Genomic DNA, 20,012 nt, shown 5'->3' on the forward strand with positions numbered 1-20,012 from the left:
ACTCAAAGGTCAGCAATGCAAAATGTGCCATTTACTGAAAGGTTGTTTGCAGTAAATCTCACATAAAAGTTTCAAACACCCCCATACTCGGCAGCAAGGTAGAGTACAACGCAAATGGTACTTGCTCTTCATAAATCTCCTGGCCACTGCAAGTGGGCTAGTAGTTTTTGCGAGCCCTGCTAAGGCAATGGGTGTTCAGGAGCCAAGGTGGGTAATGTGGATAAAAGGCTAACCTTACTGTGAAGAGCAAAAACGAACAGAGCTGGTGCCCAGAAATTTCACAGAAGCCTATTATAAAGGCACAATCCCATTGGAACACACTGAATCAGGCCCCCAAGTGTTCTGTAAATCTTTAACTAAGCAAAATGAAGGCAAAGATGTTGAAAGAGTGGAAGTGAAACATACCAAATGTGTTCGAGAGTGCAGCTCTAAGTGATTAATGCTGGGACTGCACACGGTCATGTACTCTCCACCCTTTCTACTCAATGGGTACTGACCAATGAGCACATACAAAAAAGGAAAGATCAACGTCCCAGTTTGGAAGCAATAGTCATATTGGCAGAAATGTGGTGCAAGCCATCAAAAATGCTCCTACCTCGTGTATAGCAGGAGTATGTCAATAGATCACAATAGCCAACCATAAGGCTTAACATCATTCTGACAACAACAAATAAGAAACATAGGAAATGCAGCATTGATGGGTTAATTAAATAGATTGGCCCGTCTGACCAAAGCGTAAGACCAAAGATATTCGCTTAGGTACCATTTTCTTGGTGACTGCTGCCTAAACTGAACTACAGAAAGTTAGCTACAGTACAAACCTAGGAAACCTGCTATCATGTTCAGCAACTTCTAGTAGCCCAACTGTCCCATCACCCGAGCTCACCGAGAGGCAGTAAAGCAACCATTCAACAGGCCTAAAGGGGCCACAACCTATTTCGTGCTGTGCCATGATAAGCCATGAACATCATTACAGTAGAATAAAGATGCATTGGCTGCCTGCTTAACCAGGAGATAAAAAGACCAAAGCTTCTAGCCATTACCCCAAGCGAGACAACGAGCCAACATTACATTCTCTTTAGACCAAGCACCTTGTTTTTTTGTTTATTTGTATAGCGCTCTTGACCCAGGGGTATATGTGCGCTTTGAGCATCTGGTTACAGGCAACAGTAGGGAACAATAGTACAACAGTAATGTGGCATTTAAAGGTTGACAAGAAGGCAGTTAGTGCATAGATAATAATAGGCAAACACAATAAGAAGCATTTGAACATTGGGTATGCATACATACATGGTTGGTTATTTGTGGAGTAACCAGGTGATGACCTTAGTTCTGAAGGGTTGGAAGGTAGGTGTGGATTTGATATCCAGTGGAATGGTTCTAGTACTCTGGCCTCCAAAGTTGTGAGGCCAGAGCTGGGAAGCTGGATCCACCAGCTCTTTTGAGGGAGTATTTGGGCACCGTCAGTTGTAGTGTGTTAGACGATCTAGTGGTTCTAGTGTTCTGTCTTAATGTAAATTTGTTAGTGAGATAGGGCGGGGCTAGGTGGTTAAGAGCTTTGTATGTAAGGCATATGGTTTTTAAGTCTATTTTTTGTTGGCTGGAGAGGCATTTGCATGCAATTCTTGTAGCAGAGATATGTTCTCTTCTGGGAAGATTTAGGGCTGCACGGAGTGCGTTATTTTGTAAGACTTGCAACTTATTGATTACTGTTTTATTGGCACCTACATAGAGGCTATTACAGTAGTCCAGTTTGGATTGAATGAGTGCTCTGGCTAAAGTGAGGCAGTTGTTGGGGGAGATCAATGGTCTGCACGCCCTAATTAATTTACCAGTGTAGGCAGTGGCTGAGGCAGTCATATTGATTTGTTTGGCTAAGTTGGTATTCATGTCTAAATAGAAACCGAGGGTTTTTACACTTTTGGCGATGGGTATGGTGCTACCGTCAATGGTAAAGCTGGTGTAACCGGGACAGAGTTTACGGATGGTATTGGGTGAGCCGACAAGCAGCAGTTCGGTCTTATCATTCAGGCAGAGGCCATGTGTGGCCATCCATGCCTGAATGATGGAGAAGACTTCATTGATCCATTTGGCGTCCACGTTGTAATTACGGATAGCATTTCAAGACTGGGAGCGTTTTTTATCAGCTGCTGCATCATTCGTGGATCGTCAGCTGCTGCATCACTTGTGGATTTGCCCTGCTTTCACACGGAAGACGTCCTTTGTAACACCCAACCTGCCTGGTCCAAAGGAAAGCAACAGAGGACTGTGACGCCCTTGACCACGCCCCCCGCCAAGCCCGCTTTGCTTGGCCCTTATTAGCCCACGTCACAGCGCACCCGCGCGCGCACTCGGCAAGTACTATAAGTACTGTTTGCGGGTCGCGAGGTCCTGGTCCAAGGTATTATCTTTTCTGCTACTTTTTATTTATTTATATATCTTTTTTCTTCATCTCCTAACTGTGTGGCCAATTGCATGACTCCCTACACATTAACCACCAGAATGCCGCCCATGCTAGAGACTCGGACAAAATTGATGGAATTTGGGCGTGCAAGTGCTACGAAAAAAACTCTTCTCCAACCACGACTCACACGCCTATTACCATGTGTGGGACGTGCTACAACTCAACGCTCACACTCAGTTTCTGATAACATGCATTTATGTCCAACTGAGGGGTTCATGTCTGAGGTAGATGGTCAGCTTGGCCTCCAGCCTCCAATAACTCAATCTGATCTTATGGGGTCCAATGCCCGAGATCAACCCTCTAGCCCCAGTTCTTCTGACCCCATGCTTATAACTGCTACTGACATGCCACCTCGAGAAACCAGCTTATATGATGCCCCCACTGATAACACAATAATAGCAGCCTGTGTTGCAGGCGATTTACAAACTACTCCAGCTCACTTTCTGGGGGACTCTATGCCCCAACCTGTTCAGTGCTCAGCTCTGGCCCAACACAAACTGAGACAAGCTTACACTCATATGACTGATTGGGGAAATAGAGGAGGAGGATATTAATTTCATGAACCTCTCCAATCGGACTGAGGAGCGCTCTGAAGAAGTTTATGTGTGCTCAAATACCGGTGATTTAATTCAGCTAGAGCGAGATATTAATGACCATTTTGGTGCAAATGGTGAGACTCCATCTCCCGTGTTGCCTCACGATAACACGGCAGTGGTTGAACTGACGGTTTCGCCTGTTACACACCCGTCTCGTCCCCCTGAACCAATGGAGGAAGCTGATTCTTACATAGCACCCACCCCGAGGCAACCACGTTTTGATCAGGTTCCCCGAGTCCCTGATTTCTTTCTCAACCCCAATCTTAGAGAGAGATGCTCTTTTCCAGAGGCTCCGGCCCTAAACAACACGTTGTCAGCAATGAATACAGCCCTGTTAGCTGTTGCAAAACTGTACGAAGGTTTGGATGCAAAAGTTTCAAAACTGTCTTAAGCAGTTACTTTCCTTGTACTCAAAAATTATACCACAAATTAATCCATCAAGTCAGACACAAGAGCTCTTGAGCTCAAAAGTCACCTATGCAGTTTGTACACAGACACACGATAATAATTTGCCTTTACAAACTGAAGAGGCCCTAATCCAACCTAAATTACCTACGATGCCGATCACAGACCTATCTCCTATTATAATCGAAGATATTAATTCTCTTGACAGTACCACTAAGATAGCGGCAGGTTCTGCCATGATACCATCAACTGGTAATACGAATGCTCCCACGCCCGTGCTTACCTCTATACCAGAGCCAAATGTTTATGCGGACGTTCCTGCACCTGCCGTAAGCTTAAAGACAAACCAACTCACCTGTCCATTAAAGCAAAAGAATATGTTTGAGGTATTTGGCATAACCTCTACCAAACCCACTACATTACGGTCTATTAAAAGAAGGAAAGTTCAATTCGACAAGCCTAAGACTCCTGCCACAAAATCAACAGTGGGCAAAAAACGAAAAAATCAGGAGGATTTATCAATTAATCAGTCGACCGTCTCTATTTCTGATCTTAGCACCACGAACCCGGAGGGGACTCCCATAGTTGTGCCGGTTGTTCCGCATAAACCATTGGACGATCTGGTACAGATGGTCGAATGTAATAGTAAGCAGCAAGACCCTCAGCTAAAATGCCCTGATAGAATTCCCCTGGTCTCATCAATGGCTGCTGTAACAGCCCCAGTGGAGTCTGTGTCCCAATCGCCTGATCTCCAGAGTGTTCCTATGTTGAGGGAGATTCAGTTGCAAGTACAGAAATCCATTGATTTATACCTGAAGTCTCTGCCAAAAAAGTCCTCCCAGTTCATAACTCAGGAGTCCCGCGACGCCATGCCCCTCATATCGGTGGATGATCAGACTAAGATTCACCCCTTACAATCTGACAACAGACTAGCTCTGCAATCCTATGGCCAACCGGAACAGAGCCTAGATGCCCACAATGCCCTGCCAAGAGAAGATAGCTTCCCGAAAAACACAGAGGATCAAATCAGAGCCTCTGTCGAAGCATACTTGAAGCGTAATGCCGGTCTCAATTCTCAGATAAATGTACTACATCAGCCTCAAGCTTCTATTTTCACCCCCATCCCCATCTCTAATCAAACTACAGTCTCTCGGCAAGAGCTACGAGATGAGATCAAAGCCTCTATTGAAGCCTATATCCACCAATTAAATGAGATGAATCCATCTAAACTGACAGAAAAAGGGTTTCCTTCGCTCAAACCCCTTATACAGGGACCAAAGGAGATTGTTCCCATTGACCAAGATAGAAGAGCCCGTTCTCCAGGCAGGCCACCAATACTGTCGAGAGATCGACCTGCGCAGACCAAACCGAAACAAGGCCCATCTTATCGCCTTGTAATAAAATGTCGAGACGCCCCATTCAAATCCTATGAGCTGAATCGGTCAAGTATCCTCAACATCTGTGCAGAAATTCCGGCCCTCTCAGCTATTTCATCCCTGGATATTGAACAGATTGAGTTTATAAACCATGCGGACCTGTCTGTTGCCCGCTTATACATTCGATCTTTATTGATAGCGGAGACCTGGTGGCAGGCCAGAATGGCATTATTTGACCTGGGGTTCATTTATCACGAGAAACAATGCCTGGTCCTACAACATTACAGGGCCACATGTCACGTATATTCACATCATCCTCTAGTGGCTCTTCGCCACAAGAAGTGACGAACCGAACAAGACAAGCATAACTATGCCATGATACGAAGATTCTAACTTTGATCTCGTGGAATACACAAGGTCACAGCCATTTGAATTCTACACCAAGCAAGGACCTAAGTGACATTGTTGCCCTCCAGGAAACATGGCTTGTTCGGCCACCGATTTGGGACTCGCATACTATCCATTTTACCCCCGCAGAAAAAGGCTCCCACGGTAGACCTAAAGGAGGGCTTATATTAGCAGTAAAAAAGACCTGTGGACTAGAGGCAACCTTGTGCAAGGTTCCTTCCGGTTCATTCCAGGTAGTAAAGCTATCTAATACTCACCATAGAATAGCAATTGTTAATATCTATTGGTGTAGTAACACACTAGCCTCCGAAGAATTTTTTCAGCAACTTGTAGAAATTTTAGATGGATTGGCCATCGAAATTGCCTTAACACATTCTTATATTAGGCGATCTTAATCTACATGTTATCTCAGAAGGGCCCTTGCCCTTACCGGAAGATGAAATTAAATGGTCATCCATCATGGCTGAGCGCAACTTCTTGAGGCTAAATGGAAATGTGAGAGGCGACTGCCCCGCCCAGCCAACCTGGCAAAGAGGTGCCCAATACGCCATAATTGACTACATTTATATTAATGCTAAAAATTTTAACTCAGTCCAGAAACTGGAAGTTCTGAACACAAATCTAAGTGATCATCATAAACTTAAACTGTCATTACAGATTGGCTATGCACAAACAACCCAATGGTCTAACACATGTAATTGGGGCTGTCGTGAATAATGGGAGAAATAGATTGACTTGGGACAAAGAAAAACTGAGAATTCTCAATTACAACCTTGAGACCATGTATCAGAGTAATCTTGTAGTTAAAGATTATACAGCTGCCATGCAGATATTTACTCGAGTTATTCCAAGCCATGGGCAGAATAGACAGCGGCACACTCACGCCCATGATTTGGAAATACGTTATAGAAAATCTGATCTAAGACGAGAAATTCGATATTTGCGGAACTTACAAAAAATAAATATGGCTGAAGAAATAAGAACGGCCAAACGAAAGTATAAAAAATGGCTCAAAGCAAAAAGAGCCAAGTTGTACGAACTGGAGGGGAAAACAATGCTCAAACAATTCGTTACAAAATCCACAGCTGGTATTTGGGCCCTACTCAATCGTACATCTGACATTTCCCAACATGTAGCCCAAATAAACTCTATTTCCTCTGAGACATGGCAGTCGTACTTTCAGAAACTTTATCTCTCTCCCTTTCCTGACATGCAACTAAATCTTTGTTTGCCAATGGCATCAAAAGAACTCACGTTTGATATTGACGACATCAAATTATGCATCTTGAAATTGAGCTCGTCCCGGGCAGTAGGCCCAGATGGGCTGCATAACGCCATGTTAAAAAAGCACATTGACGAATGGGCAGATATCCTTAATCGTATTTTCAATCATGTGTTGAATTCTGGTGTCATTCCTGAGACCTGGAAAAAATCCATCATTCTCCCGATTTACAAAAAGGGTAATCACGAGAATCCCAAATCATATAGGCCAATAGCATTACTAGATTGTCCTGGCAAATTATTTGCCAGATTACTCTTGAAACAATTTACCATATGGCTAGAGAATAGCAATTTACGAGATCCATTCCAAACTGGTTTTTTGCAAGGGATAGGCACTGGCATAAATATCACCACTTTATCAAGTCCTATCCAACGAGCCTATCAAAAAAAACAGCCTTTGTATCTTGCCTTTATCGACTTTCAAATGGCATTTGATGCAGTGCCAAGAGAGCTCCTATACAAAAAATTGATTGATGTTAACTGTCCATGGTACATTCTGAAATGGATAATCCAACTATATACCAACACTACAATTCAAGTGAAACTTACCAATGATGGCCTATTAACTCCTCCAATGTCACAGCTAGAGGCCTGAAACAGGGCTGTTTACTAGCCTCAGCCCTGTTTAATTTCTTTGTCTCCGACATTCAGCAAAACTTTAGCAAAGTAATATCTGATTCTCCTAGAATCATGGGAGTTCAGATTCAATGGCTACTCTATGCTGATATGGTCCTAATGTCACACACTCCCAAAGGCTTACGTCAACTATTAGGTGCCCTTGACGTCTATACAAAAGCAAATGGTATAACAATTAACATTGCTAAGACAAATGTCGTCCAATTTGGCACTAAGAGGCAAAGCATATCTCAGCATTACTGGCCTCTTCAAAACAGCAAGATCATTGCTACTAATGTCTATGTGTATCTAGGTATGGTCATCTCCAATCTATGTGCCCCTGATCAGTATAACAAAAAAGGGCTTCATAAACTGCAAATGTGCATCTCACAAGCTAAAGTCATTAAAGCAAAATACTGTAAATTCTCTTTTACCGATCCTCAAGTACTATAAACAAAAGGTGGGTCCAGTCATTTTATATGGTGCCGAGACACGTTGCATCATGTCATACACCTACTGGGCCACCAGGGAGGGTCGGTTTTGGAGACAAATTTTACAGTTACCAACCTCACAATCATTGCCACTTGTAAGATATGAGTTGGGGCTAATCTCACTATATGCAATCTACAAGTGGAATTTATGTGCCTTATATCGCAAATGCCTCTTAAATCAAACCACAACAGGGATTACCAATATCATATCCATCTATCTACTAAGATCTATGGACACCTTTCCGAAAGCATGGCGGCAGAAAATCTAATCTATCCTAGGAAAAGCACAGATAGATCCAGCCTTATTACTAGAGAATCCAGATAAAGCGAGATCAAAAATCTGGGAGGCTGACTGGATTTATACACGCCTAGCCTGTGCCAACTATAAAAATTTTGAGGTTTTCCCATTCGAACTTAAATGTTACAATACAGTGGCTGACTACTTGGTGAGGTCTCCTAACTCAAGTCACCGTAATGGTTTCTTGAGATTCAGGCTAAATTTATGGTTGACCAACAATGTGTTGAATCGCAGGGACAGAGTCAACAGCTATTTGCCCTGTCGATTCTGTGAACAGCATCCAGAAACGCTTCAACATCTCTGCACTGAGTGTGATAGACTAGTATCAACCCGCTGTACTCATTTTAAACCCCTATTTCTGGCCCAAGAGATCCTGACCCCAAAACACTTATGGGGGCTATTACTCCACACCAACAGAAAGGCCGTAAGATATGCTGTGGTTAATTACCTGCATCAGCTCAAAATCCCAATGTATGCAAAGCCAAAACTTCAATGTGATGTTTAAGCATATTGTATAACAATCTTGATTTTTTTTCTTCCTTTTCTGTATATACTACACTTATGTAAAATGTTGTGAATTTGTATATATATGATTTGTCACTTGCTTTTAAAGTTGAAAGGTCACGACTGATCGCGACCAAATCAACTATAAAAAAAAAAAAAAAAATTTACCGGATAGAGTGAGGAGTATCTGGGGGTCATCTGCGTAGTTCGTATAGGTGACACCCAGATTGTCCAGCTTGTCAAATAGGGGCTTTGTAAATATATTGTACAAAGTAGGTGAGACACAGGATCCTTGTGGGACACCGCAGGTAATAGGGATAGGGTCAGCCGCTGCTAGGGGTGAGAAGACCCGCATGGTCCTATTGTCCAGGAAGGATTGGATCCATGTGACCGCAGAGTGGGAGAAGTGTGCTGCCGATGACAAATGGTTGCACAGGATTTTGTGGTCGACCAGGTCAAAGGCAGCGGAGAGGTCGACGAGAAGAAGCATGGCATCCTTACCTTTATCTTTGAGTTAGTCTATCTGGCATTTGAGATCAACAAGGGCCGTTTCTGTCCCGTGTTGTGGTCGAAAGCCAGATTGGCGAGTTCCTAGTAAATGATTTGTCTCGTGGTAATCCTGGATTTGTAAATATGCCACTCTATCAAGAATTTTTAGTAAGAATGGGACGGTGGTAATGGGTCTAAAATTCGTGGGTATGTCAGGGTCGAGAGTGTTAGTAGTGGTAGGACCCAGGATTGTTTCAGATTACTGGGGACCAAGTAATATGGAGTACCCCCATTCTGAGATTAGAGTTGCATGATCTGTAGAACGAGACCATTTGTATAGTGCTCGATTAAAGGTGGTAAGCCAATCTCTATTCATGCCACGAGGGTGACTCTACAGGGCGCGAAGAAAACTAGCATAGTAGAGTACTTTTTAAGCAGGTCGAATAGCATGTTCATGTTACTCGACCCTGTGGTTCATTTTCTCTTCTAAAATATTTGCATTTACTAAATTGCCTCGTCCACATCTACCATCTAGTGGGCAGCAATGTACTAATCCCCTAATCCTAGGAAATCAATCGGTGGCAATCTGTCATTCACATGTGTTAGTGAGGGGTGCGGGGGTTTACTCAAGAGTGCTCGGAGGTGGATGTGTACTGAGATACAAGGAGTCTGCCTGGGGTCAGCCTTCTGCTTTAAGACGAGATTGCAGAGAAGCAGTTACTCAGACATGCAAGTAGTTCACACAAAATAAATCATCCTTCTGGCCTAGAAATTGTTTGGTACAGTAAGAATCTTACATTACACTAGTCAATGTCCATACTGCAATTTTCTGGATAACATTTTTTTGGCTATATGCTCCAGGCCTGCAAAGGATTAATTAGATTTTGGTAATGTGTCTGGTTATTGCATGGATAGTCAAAAACTGACTTTATTTCTGTATATTTGGGGTTTATAGGCTTGAACCCCAGAGTGTGGCATTTGTTGTAGCCCCAGATCTGGTGTTGAGGAAGAGAAGGATCAATGGGTCAGTGGAGGGCAAAGGATTGCTGCACATAGCCGCCAGCAGAAGTCTAGATGGCACCTGGCAGACCAGAGTGAGGCAGAGAGTGACACTCAGCTCTCTATGCTCCAAGTTCAATGGCTTCAGCAGCAAGCACCAACATGACCACTACAGGTTCAGAGTGGAGGTATTGCTGTGCTTCCATTGAAAATACCGTGCTATAGCTGGGCCACTAACAAACCGGCTGAACTTTCCATATCTGCAAGGAACCTGCCAATCCGACTGCAGTCTCCATTTCTCATCTGCCCTCCCTGGCCCTCTACACTTCTCTGGCCTCTCACTTCATTACTAAAACTCAGGACATCCTGTCCCCGCTCTCCTCTACACCACACCGTTCTCACTCACCCGCTCTCAGGTTCCCCCTTCCCTCCAACTCTCCTCTCTCCCATATCACCTGATGAGGTTTCTATACAAGTCTGCAATATGAAAGTCTCATCCAAACAGGTGCTCCCAGGCTCCCCCAGAACCATCAAGGACACCATTATCTCCCTTGCTCCAGCCTCGGCTGATTTCTGCAATAATTTCTTTGCCACTGGATCCTTCCCTTCAGTCCTCATGCACTCCCTTGTGCCCCCTCTCCTCAAAAATCCTTCTATCAACCCTTCTTTTCCAGCCAACTACTGCCCTAACTCCATTACCCCCTTCCTGGGCAAACTCCTGGAGAAGTAGGCTAGCTCCCAGCTTATCCACAAGAATTAATCTGTTGGTTGTCGCCACGCCCACCAATCTGGCTTCAGAGCTGCCAGAGGCATGGTAACTGCACTCCTGAACACCTACGACGACTTGCTCTCAATCGCGATTCCAACTCTGTTCTCGTCCTCCTTGATATTTCATTTCCTCTGCCTTTGATACTGTCAACTATGCCACCCTTATAAAATCTGCTCCAATAACCTTGGCATCACAGACCGGGCTCGGACTGCCTGACCTCCTTCCTCTATGAATGACCTTCCCAGATTCAACTGGGACCTTTTAACTCCTCCATCTCACTATCCACCTGTGGTGCCCCCTGGGGCTCTAGTCTCTTGCCTTTTCAACATCTACCTTGCCCCTCTAGTCAGGCGATCTGCTAAATTAGTGCATAATAAAATCACATTAAAAAAATGGAGCACAAACCGGGCAAAACGCAACGCTATTTATTACAGCTGGGTGAGCACAAATCAAACAGAACAGTGGATTAGCACAGATCAAGAGGCTGACATCTGAATGGACTATGAACAGAAGTTTTATAACAAGAAATGCAATAGTCGGAGGTCAGGAGAAACACTTAGTTGGAAGATTTGTTTTTCTGTGCTTCCCAGGGATTTGATTGGTTTGCAATCTCATCCTCAATAGTTACATTAATTAGACAAACAGTTCAATAGTTTGCCATCACCTCACCTCACCATGTTGTTAAGGATTTCAATCAGGCTATACACTCTGCTCTCGGCCTAGTGTACAGTGCAATGGAAAAACTTATTTGATATATGGATTCAATTATTTGAAAATATGTACCACTCGTATCACACCCCTTACTTAAAAATACCCTGGGTCACGCTGGACCAGAAATCAGGCTGGTTTGTAAAAGGTATTATTTACTTATTTAAGACCATAATCACAATATATATTTTAATAGATACATCACCAATGGTGTGCCAGAACACTGAATAATATCTTTAATCAACTCGGAATAAGTAAGGAGCAAAACAAATGCAGCACAGAAAATACTTTTGAATTGGTTTGCACAGATGGCACTATGGTTAGAGGTTCCCCCTGCAACACCTCCACCCACCAATCAGCAAATTTAAATAAATGTGAGGAGATGCAGGTATTCAGAAATAGTACAGATCAGTGTCTCACTTCCCTCTCCCCTCCCCCTTACACAGAAAGAGAAAAACAAAGTGGGCTTTTCAACTGTCAGAATGACTTTTAAAGTGGCTGAGCAAGAACTCTAAATGTGTGGAAAAATGCATAAATTATAAATTCCTACGGGAGCCGCTTCGAACAGTTGCACACAATCACCAGCAATGATCTAGTACAAAGAAAACATTTGACATCTTAAAGTCTAGGTCAGAAACAAATGGAAGCAATTTCACACGAATAAAAATTTCTCAAAATAGGAATATGCTGCAATCTTTTCCGTGCGCGATATTCGCGATAACGGGATAACTGTTTTGGGTTCTATAGATGTTAGGTACAAGTAGGAGTTGAAATTTCGTTTCTATCACAAAACCTGAGGGAGTAAGAGGTTTTAGCAAAGGTCTTTTTTGCGAGATAGGCACGAGAATGGAAAGACGCTTCAGTTTTAAAATCAGAAAAATACTGACTATGGACTAGAGCATCCAAGCTAAGCCACCAGATTGATTTGAGACTCAGTCCTGGTTCCTTGCTGACCACCTTGGAGCGCTAGGCTGGTCACTTGAATGAAATTTATAGATCAAAGTTGACAAAATGACTAGGAAAAGGATGCTTTTAAAGATGGATAATAAGATTTCATTACAGATTTAAATATTACTGATTATATAAGTAAGGCTAGTTCAGAGGTTAGGAGGGGACAAGATAATGCACGGGAATCAACAGTTTCTAGCTTCCTGTTAATACTCACAAAACCAAATGGATTTAAGATTTTGGACCGTCAGGATTCTGTACCATTGAATCGGATCTATCAGGGACTGACAGCTGGGCACATCGGATTGGACAGGGTCAGCAAGGCGCTCTGGTCACAGCACGGGATCTGCCCTTCTTGGTTCTGAGGATATTTCAATTCAGCAGGCAAGCATCAACAGCACACCCGGCTGCGTTATGATGCTTCCCCTAGGCTTTTGGGGTTCTGTTCTAGAATTTGATGCCTAGTTGAGAGTGGATCAGCTATGCAATAGGCCTTTGCTTTGCCAAGTTTCTAGAGTCTGCAACAAGGCAGATTTAGATTTCAGCAGCAGGGCGCTCCGCCAGCAGTCAGGAGAGCGAGTGGATCGGTCAGTCCCTATGTGCTGTCAGCTGTCTATCCTTTAAAAATGACATCACAAAGGGGTGTATGGGCCGGCTTAGCCAAGTTCGCCCCTTTGAGCTGGGATAGGGTCAACACTTCATCTCTGCCTTGCATTTGGGGTGATTGGATCAAGGCCGGCTGTCACATTAGGATTTGCTTTACAGTCCTCAGAGATCTCCCTTTATCCACTTGTCTCAAAATCGGATTTTACACTGAACACACATTTCTACATTAGTCACTTTTATACAGATTACACACAAAGATGCCATATTTTATGTAGCATCTTTTTTATCAAAATCTCACAGCAGTAGGATCTGGTATCAACTTTCTACAGAATTTTGTCCTTTTCGCCATGAAAACAAATTCAGAATTTTAAGCAACTCTCCACAAATGTGTGTTTAACATGGGAATGAGTGTATAAGGTTTCACAATTCTAGCGGAAATACAGACCCCATAAACCCACATTTGCCATTCCTGTTCAGAATAAGCTAAGTTTTCAAAGTTAGTACTACAAATTAGGTTAATTAATCTGCCATTTTCAGATTGTGCACCCTTTTTGATAATCAGTTATACCCCTTCTAAAAATGTACATTACATATCCTGTTAACACCAAATGGTCAGTATTTGTCACTCCTTGAAGCATGTGGTGGCCCCCTCCTTTGGAATATGCTTCGGTCAGCCAGGAGTTTCCTGGGCTGCAGCAGTTTTACGGCCTATCACACCTTCAATATCCTTGGTTGGAGGATGTCCATTGTTCCTTAGCTTTCTATAGACAAATGTCTGGGCTACCCAGCAATTGACACCTCCCTGCGAGTTTCTGCTGAGAGGAAGCCCCTACTTTCAGGAGAGACACCTACTTTTCCAGTTCTGGCAGCCCCAGCCAGGCTAATTAACTTTTAAATCCAGCAAAACCAATTTTGTTACATCAAACATAAGTATATTATTTTCTTAGCCTTACATCTATGGGATAAACACACAACTAAGATCTGTATTCCTTTTGGCAACAATCCTTTTTCTGTTTGCTAATCCAGAAAACTTTTGAGTTTTAGCTCACTTTTAGAGTTTCATCAGTGGCCCCTCTGACAGCTGTCAGTCAGGCTGCCCAGGGTACTGCACCCAGGTTTTGACTGATGCTGCCAGTTTACAGACAATCCAGTTTTTTGATGAATGTTTTGCTCTTCATATTAGGACTTTTTATGTTTAAAATGCTTTATTAGATACATGAATTTTAGCACCAGGCAAGATTTTAAGTGTAAAAGTTGCGTTATAGGCATTTTGGAGTTTTTAGCAACAAAGCAAATGACATTTGTAAGCACATTTTAGGGTTTCACTTGCAGTGCTGCTTCTCTGTCTGCACTCCGTTTGCTGGTCATGGGACGCACTGGCACATTTCTGCAGGGTGTGCTTTATATTCCACCGCACATGCACCATGGGTTTGTTTATTTAGTAATGCGTGCCAAACCCTTAGGTAGCCGGGGGCAAACAGTACAAGAAGTCTTATAGCTTAGTTATAAAGCATAAAGGTGCATACAGGTGGGTACAACTGGTGCATAAGTACATATATTACAGAAGCGCAACATTGACATACATATTTGTAAATACGTACTCGCCTAAAGTATAGTATGACTCAGCGGGTGCAGGGGTCAGGTGCAAACCAAGGAATAGTAGGAGTAGGGTAAATTGGGTTAAGTGTCATTGGTGCGCAACCATTTGAGTACCTTCTGTCTAAATTTAGGGTAAGGTTGTTAAGTGGTAGCTTATTCCAGCATTGCGCAGCTTTAACAGGGAAGCTGGTTCCTCCCGCTGTCGATCGTTTAAACCTGGGAATCTCCAACATAGATGTATTAGCAGATCTCATAGGGCGGGTAGCTGTTTTCCTAGTATTTTTTTCTGCTAAGTAGGGAGGTGCTAGGTTGTTCAGGCATTTGGATATTAGAGAAGCTGTTTTAAGAAGGATCCTATCCGTTATTTTCAGCCAGTTAACTTTTTTGAATTTGATGATGTGCTCTCTATAGGGGACATCCAACGCTGCTCTCAGGGCGTTATTCCGCAATCTTTGAATTTTATCTGTGATACATTTGTTGGCTCCTGATTACAGGGCATTGCAATAATCTAATCTCGACATAAGAGCATTGGCTAGGGTGATACAACTGGCAGAGAGATAAGGTCTAGAAGCTCGGATTAGTTTGCAGGTATAAGTTGTAGAGGCAGCAAGGGAGTTGACTTGCTTTTTAAGTGTGAGAGGAGTCCAAGTAGAATCCTAATGTTTTAACCACAGACATCACCTTGATAGTATGGTTATCAATGTTGAAGGATGTGTAGTTTGGGCTTAGTTTTTTCATGTTTGCTTCAGAGCCTAGGATTAGCATCTCAGTTTTATCGTCTTTCAGGCAGAGGCCATGTGATGCCATCCATGCCTGAAAGAGTGTAGATTTTGTTCACCAAAGCTGAGTCAGCCTCCAAGTTGCCCGAAAGGGGTAATAAGGATCTGGGTGTCATCTGCATAGTTCGTGTAGGTGACACCCAGTCATTCCAACTTGTCAAACAAAGACTTGGTGAAGATGTTGTACATGGTTGGGGAGACACAGGATCCCTGTGGGACACCGCAGGTTATTTTGATAGGGTCAGCGGAGGCTGAGGTGGAGAAGACTTTCCTAGTGCGGTTAGCTAACAAGGATTGGATCCAAGCTATAGCCTCTCCAGTGACGTTGCGGCAGATGTAAGGTGGTTGCATAACACTGCATGATCTACCAGGTCGAAGGCTGCTGACTAATCCAGAAGGAGTAGCAAAGCTGTTTTTCCGTTGTCCTTTAGTTCTTCAATTTGTGTCTTAAGGTCTTGCAAAACTGTTTTTGTGCCATGGAGGGGACGGAAGCCGGATTGCCGGGAGCCTAATAGGTGGTGGACTTCCAGATAGTCCTGGATTTGTATGTAGGTAGCTCTATCCAGGATTTCAAGTAAGAATGGCAGGGTGGTGATAGGTCTGTAGTTAGTGGGGATGGTAGGGTCCAGGGTTTGTTTTTTGAGTAAGGGGAGGACCCAGGATTCTTTGAGGTTGGCAGGTACCATATTTGAAGGAGAGGTTTATGAGCTTAGATATAAAAAGGGGCTAGGTCCCTAGCTGCATCCTTTATTATTTGCGCTGGGCAAGTATCGCCCTTGCAGTTTGAGGGAGAGTATTTTTTGTGTCAATTACGGAAATGGCCTTGAAACTAAATGTGTAATTATCCTAGTCTCAAGGGGTTGAGTTGATTGTAGGTCGGAAGGTGGCAGTGTAGCCTTGTTAGAAATTTTACATTGGAGAGACGAGATTTTATTTGATAGAGCGTTTTGTATTTTAGTACACCATACCTTGTCCTTAGGGGCATTGTCTACCGGTTGGATTGGGGATTCCAGTTCACAGAGGATGGAGACGAGTTCTTTGGTATTGGAGTTAGCTTTGGCAATTCCATCATTTAAGGTATTCTTTTTGGTTTTGGTCATTTCTTTTTTGTACAGTTTGGCCAGTTCAGTTAGATTGTTTTTGTTGTTTTCAGTAGGGCAGTGACACCAAATAGATTTAAGTTTCCTTTTTTGTAATCTTAAAGCTTTAAATTGGGGCGTAAACCAGGCATTCAAGTTTGCTTCCTGTCTGGTTTTGCCCAGTTTGACAGGGGCGATCGCGTCCAGTGCCTTGGTCATAGCATTATTGAAGGTATTTACTAGTATGTCAGGGTTGGCGAGGTTTCCCAGTCCAGAAATGGCTGGGAAGAGGAGAGGTATATGTTTTTCAGCAGTAACATCCTTCTTACTTCTGGTAGGGAGCGGCGGTGCCATATTGTTAGTCTTGGGGTTGAGGAGATCTAGTGTGGCGGAGAAGGTGAAGTAATGATCTGTCCATGGTTGTGGGACAATATTGTGGATATCAATATTACAGTTTATTTCAGACACCCAATCAAGGGTTCTTCCTTTGATGCAAGTTGGAGAGGACTTTTTGCGTGAGACCATGATCACATAGCAGGGCTGTTATTGATTCAGCATGCTTGTTATCTGTGTCATTGAAGCCAAGATTAAAGTCTCCCAGCAATAATGTTTGGGAGTGGTCTTGTGTTGTTGGCTAGAAGACTGGTTAAGTCGTCTTCAAAGGTGCCTAGAGGCCCAGGTGGCCTGTAAATCAAATGGATTGTTCGTGTACGGTTATTGGAAAGAGGCAGTTTAGCGGTGAGCATTTCACAGGATGAGTAGGGTGCTGACGTGGCAAGTCTGAAAGGAAGGGTCGTTTTGAAGATGATGCCTAGGCCACCACCTCTGGCATTGGGCTGGTCTACTGTGAGCATGGTACCGCTAACATAAGAGTCGGTCCTGCAGCCTCATGTAACCAAGTCTCAGTTATGGCCAATAGATCCAGGTTATCATTGTTTAGGATGTCTGCAATTTCGGTAGCATGGGCTACCACTTATCTTGCGTTAATGAGGGACCCTATTAGCGTTTGAGTACTATTGGATTTAGTTGGTGGTGAAGGTTTGGGTGAGATGTATCCTGGATTGTATGATTCTTGGTAGGAGTTCGAGCACAAGAATTGGTAGTCTGCGTTGATAAGGGCAGAGAGATCTTGGGCTGGGTGGTAGTCCGTCTGTTGGCGTTGTTAGGGTAGTTTCTTTTAGGTTCGTAGATACAGGGCAATCTAGACCCAAGTCTCAAGTTTCTATCCTTAGGGGGGTTTGTTTTAGTAACAAAGGCCACGATGGGGAGGATAGCAAGGGTGAGTAGTAGGATCCGAGTTCATTTAGTGGAGCAGGCAGGGGGCATTTTCAGGTTATGACAGGAACGCACTATTGTACTAGCATCTAAGTATTATTATAGAGGGGGGCAGAGTATACTTTCGTGCTATACCTAGGAAATGCTATGTGCTAACAGATTCAGTTTTAGTACGGAGGCCAAAAACACTCATGACTAGAATGTGCTATAGGCTAACATCTGAATACAATTAGAGAATAGCTCTATCATGCTAAACCTGGGAAAAACAATGTGCTGACATCTAGATTCAATTTTAGTACAGGAGGCCAGTTGTGCATCCCTCTTGGTGTGCTGAAGCACACGGTTTTGGTATGTTTTTGGCGCGCACAAGTGTTTTACCACCATTGTTGCCGTTTCTTTCCCCATTACTGGCAGGGTGATGCTGCATAGCACCGTGCAGTGGGTCAATACATCTCACAATGTGGAAGCATTTTATTCACAACCCTCCCACCTCCCCCCCCGGAACATCTGGTTAATTAAACATTTGTGCTGACTGACAGAACTTTAATACACTGCCATTGGTCAGCACCATTGAGAACTGGACACCCTGCAGCTGGTGGGAAAGTCGGCAGTCACACAATACCCTTTAGATAATAGCCATTGCAGACTCTGGATACTTTGAGGGCTGGCCCCCTAGTTTGGGTCCTATGACCGTAATGTGTGGATTGGTCCTCCCAGGAACGCCACTTCGTTCAGTGCAGAGTTCTCACCGCTGCCTGCCGATTGGCATCGGCAGTCATGCGACCGGCACACTGGTACAGCGCCAGTCTCCCCGCTACCGTGCAGGGCAGCTTGTTCGGCTGACTGCCCTGCAAATACATCACCCAGTTCCGGCTGTCTTAATTCCTATAGGACTAGTGAATTGAGCCTACTCGCCCTTTGCACATCCCTGACATGGTCACATGTTTAAATTGAAAAGTTCCCAGATCCAGCCCGCTCCAAAAGATTTCCCACTATGCGTATTTGTGATTGTGCCATTTTTGTCTAGCCCCTCTTTTAGCTAATCTTAGAGCAATGTGCTGGACCAGGTTTACATCCAATCTATTGCTACCCCCTACCATTACCGAGAGAAGTACTTTATACAGCGGCTGTGGCTCTGTATCTGTTTTATTCCCCCATGTAGCCACATGCACCGTGCATCCTCTTTACTCCTGCAGTTGGTAGGTGCTTCCCCCACCTGGCGCTGAATTAGCACCTTTAACATCCCCCCAGCCCAATTGATCTCTGCCTTCTCTCCTAGCTTCTCCCTCCTCTTCCACTCATTCCTGACTGTCGGGCATGGTGCACTGCTAATGATCTCTGCCTTAATGCCAGTAAGACAGATCCTACTCCAGCTCCCACCTTCTCCTACATTCTGGCCACCCTCCTTGGACCCCCCCCCTGCCCTCATGCTCCTGTGAGGCAAAATTCCTTGGCGTCATCTATGACTCCTCACATCACAGACCTTGCCAAAAGAGGCCCACTTCCAGCTGCACCTCCGCAGAGGTATTCTCCCTTTCCTCAGCTTCCTCCAGAAACTCAATGTCTCCAGAGTTCTGTGCCTCTCTAGGCTGGACTACTGCAACAGCCTCTTCCTCAACCTACCCAACTCCTCCCTTCACCCCCCTTAAACTAACCCAGAATAGGACTGCGAGACAGCCTTGGCCTCAAGTGCAGGGACTGCATCTCTCCAGCCCTAAAATCTCTCCACTGGCTCCCTGTTGCAGAGAGGGTCAAGTTACAAACCCTCTGCTTCATCCACAAGGCTTTCTGGGATCTGGGACTGTGCCACATCCAACTCGCTCTCCCTAAATACCTCCTTGCTAGAGCCCTTTGTCTTCTAGCTCCAAACTCCCTGCAGTTCAAACACTTCTCCAAGCAGGGGGAACGGGGTAGATCCCTCTCCTACAAAGGCGCCTCAGTCTGGAATGGCATCCCAGCTCCTCAGACTTTAGCCGAATCTCCTTAAATTCCAGAAGCTTCTCAAGATCAAGACCATCCTTTTCTTTTCCTCCTTCCCGCTCCCCTACCATAAGGCTTCCCCTCTGCCTCTTGACAGGCAGACTGGTTCCTTCAGATTCTTACAGGGCACCAGGCCATCCCTGACTAGGCCATCCCTGTACTTTGTCTCCTCTGAACCCCCCCCCCCACCCCCCACAACCCCTTCTGGGCTCACCTCCCACTGCACTACCTTGGCTGGGCCTGCACCCCTGAGCCTTTCCATCCCCATTTATTTATTGTTCACTTGTTAGGCGCTTATACAGGAAGCAAATACTGTTTCCAAGTGCCCACAGTGCAGTAGGGA

The 20,012-nt window shown here is 44.2% G+C and overlaps 1 protein-coding gene across 1 annotated transcript in view; it reads right to left on the minus strand.

Moving 5' to 3' along the window:
* The window catches only part of AUNIP (aurora kinase A and ninein interacting protein), a 167,687-nt gene that overhangs the window by 4,069 nt on the left and 143,606 nt on the right, over positions 1-20,012 (minus strand). The window lies entirely within an intron of this gene.

This window comes from Ambystoma mexicanum, chromosome 11 (assembly GCF_040938575.1).
Source record: "Ambystoma mexicanum isolate Mex_15411 chromosome 11, UKY_AmexF1_1, whole genome shotgun sequence".
NCBI lineage: Eukaryota > Metazoa > Chordata > Amphibia > Caudata > Ambystomatidae > Ambystoma > Ambystoma mexicanum.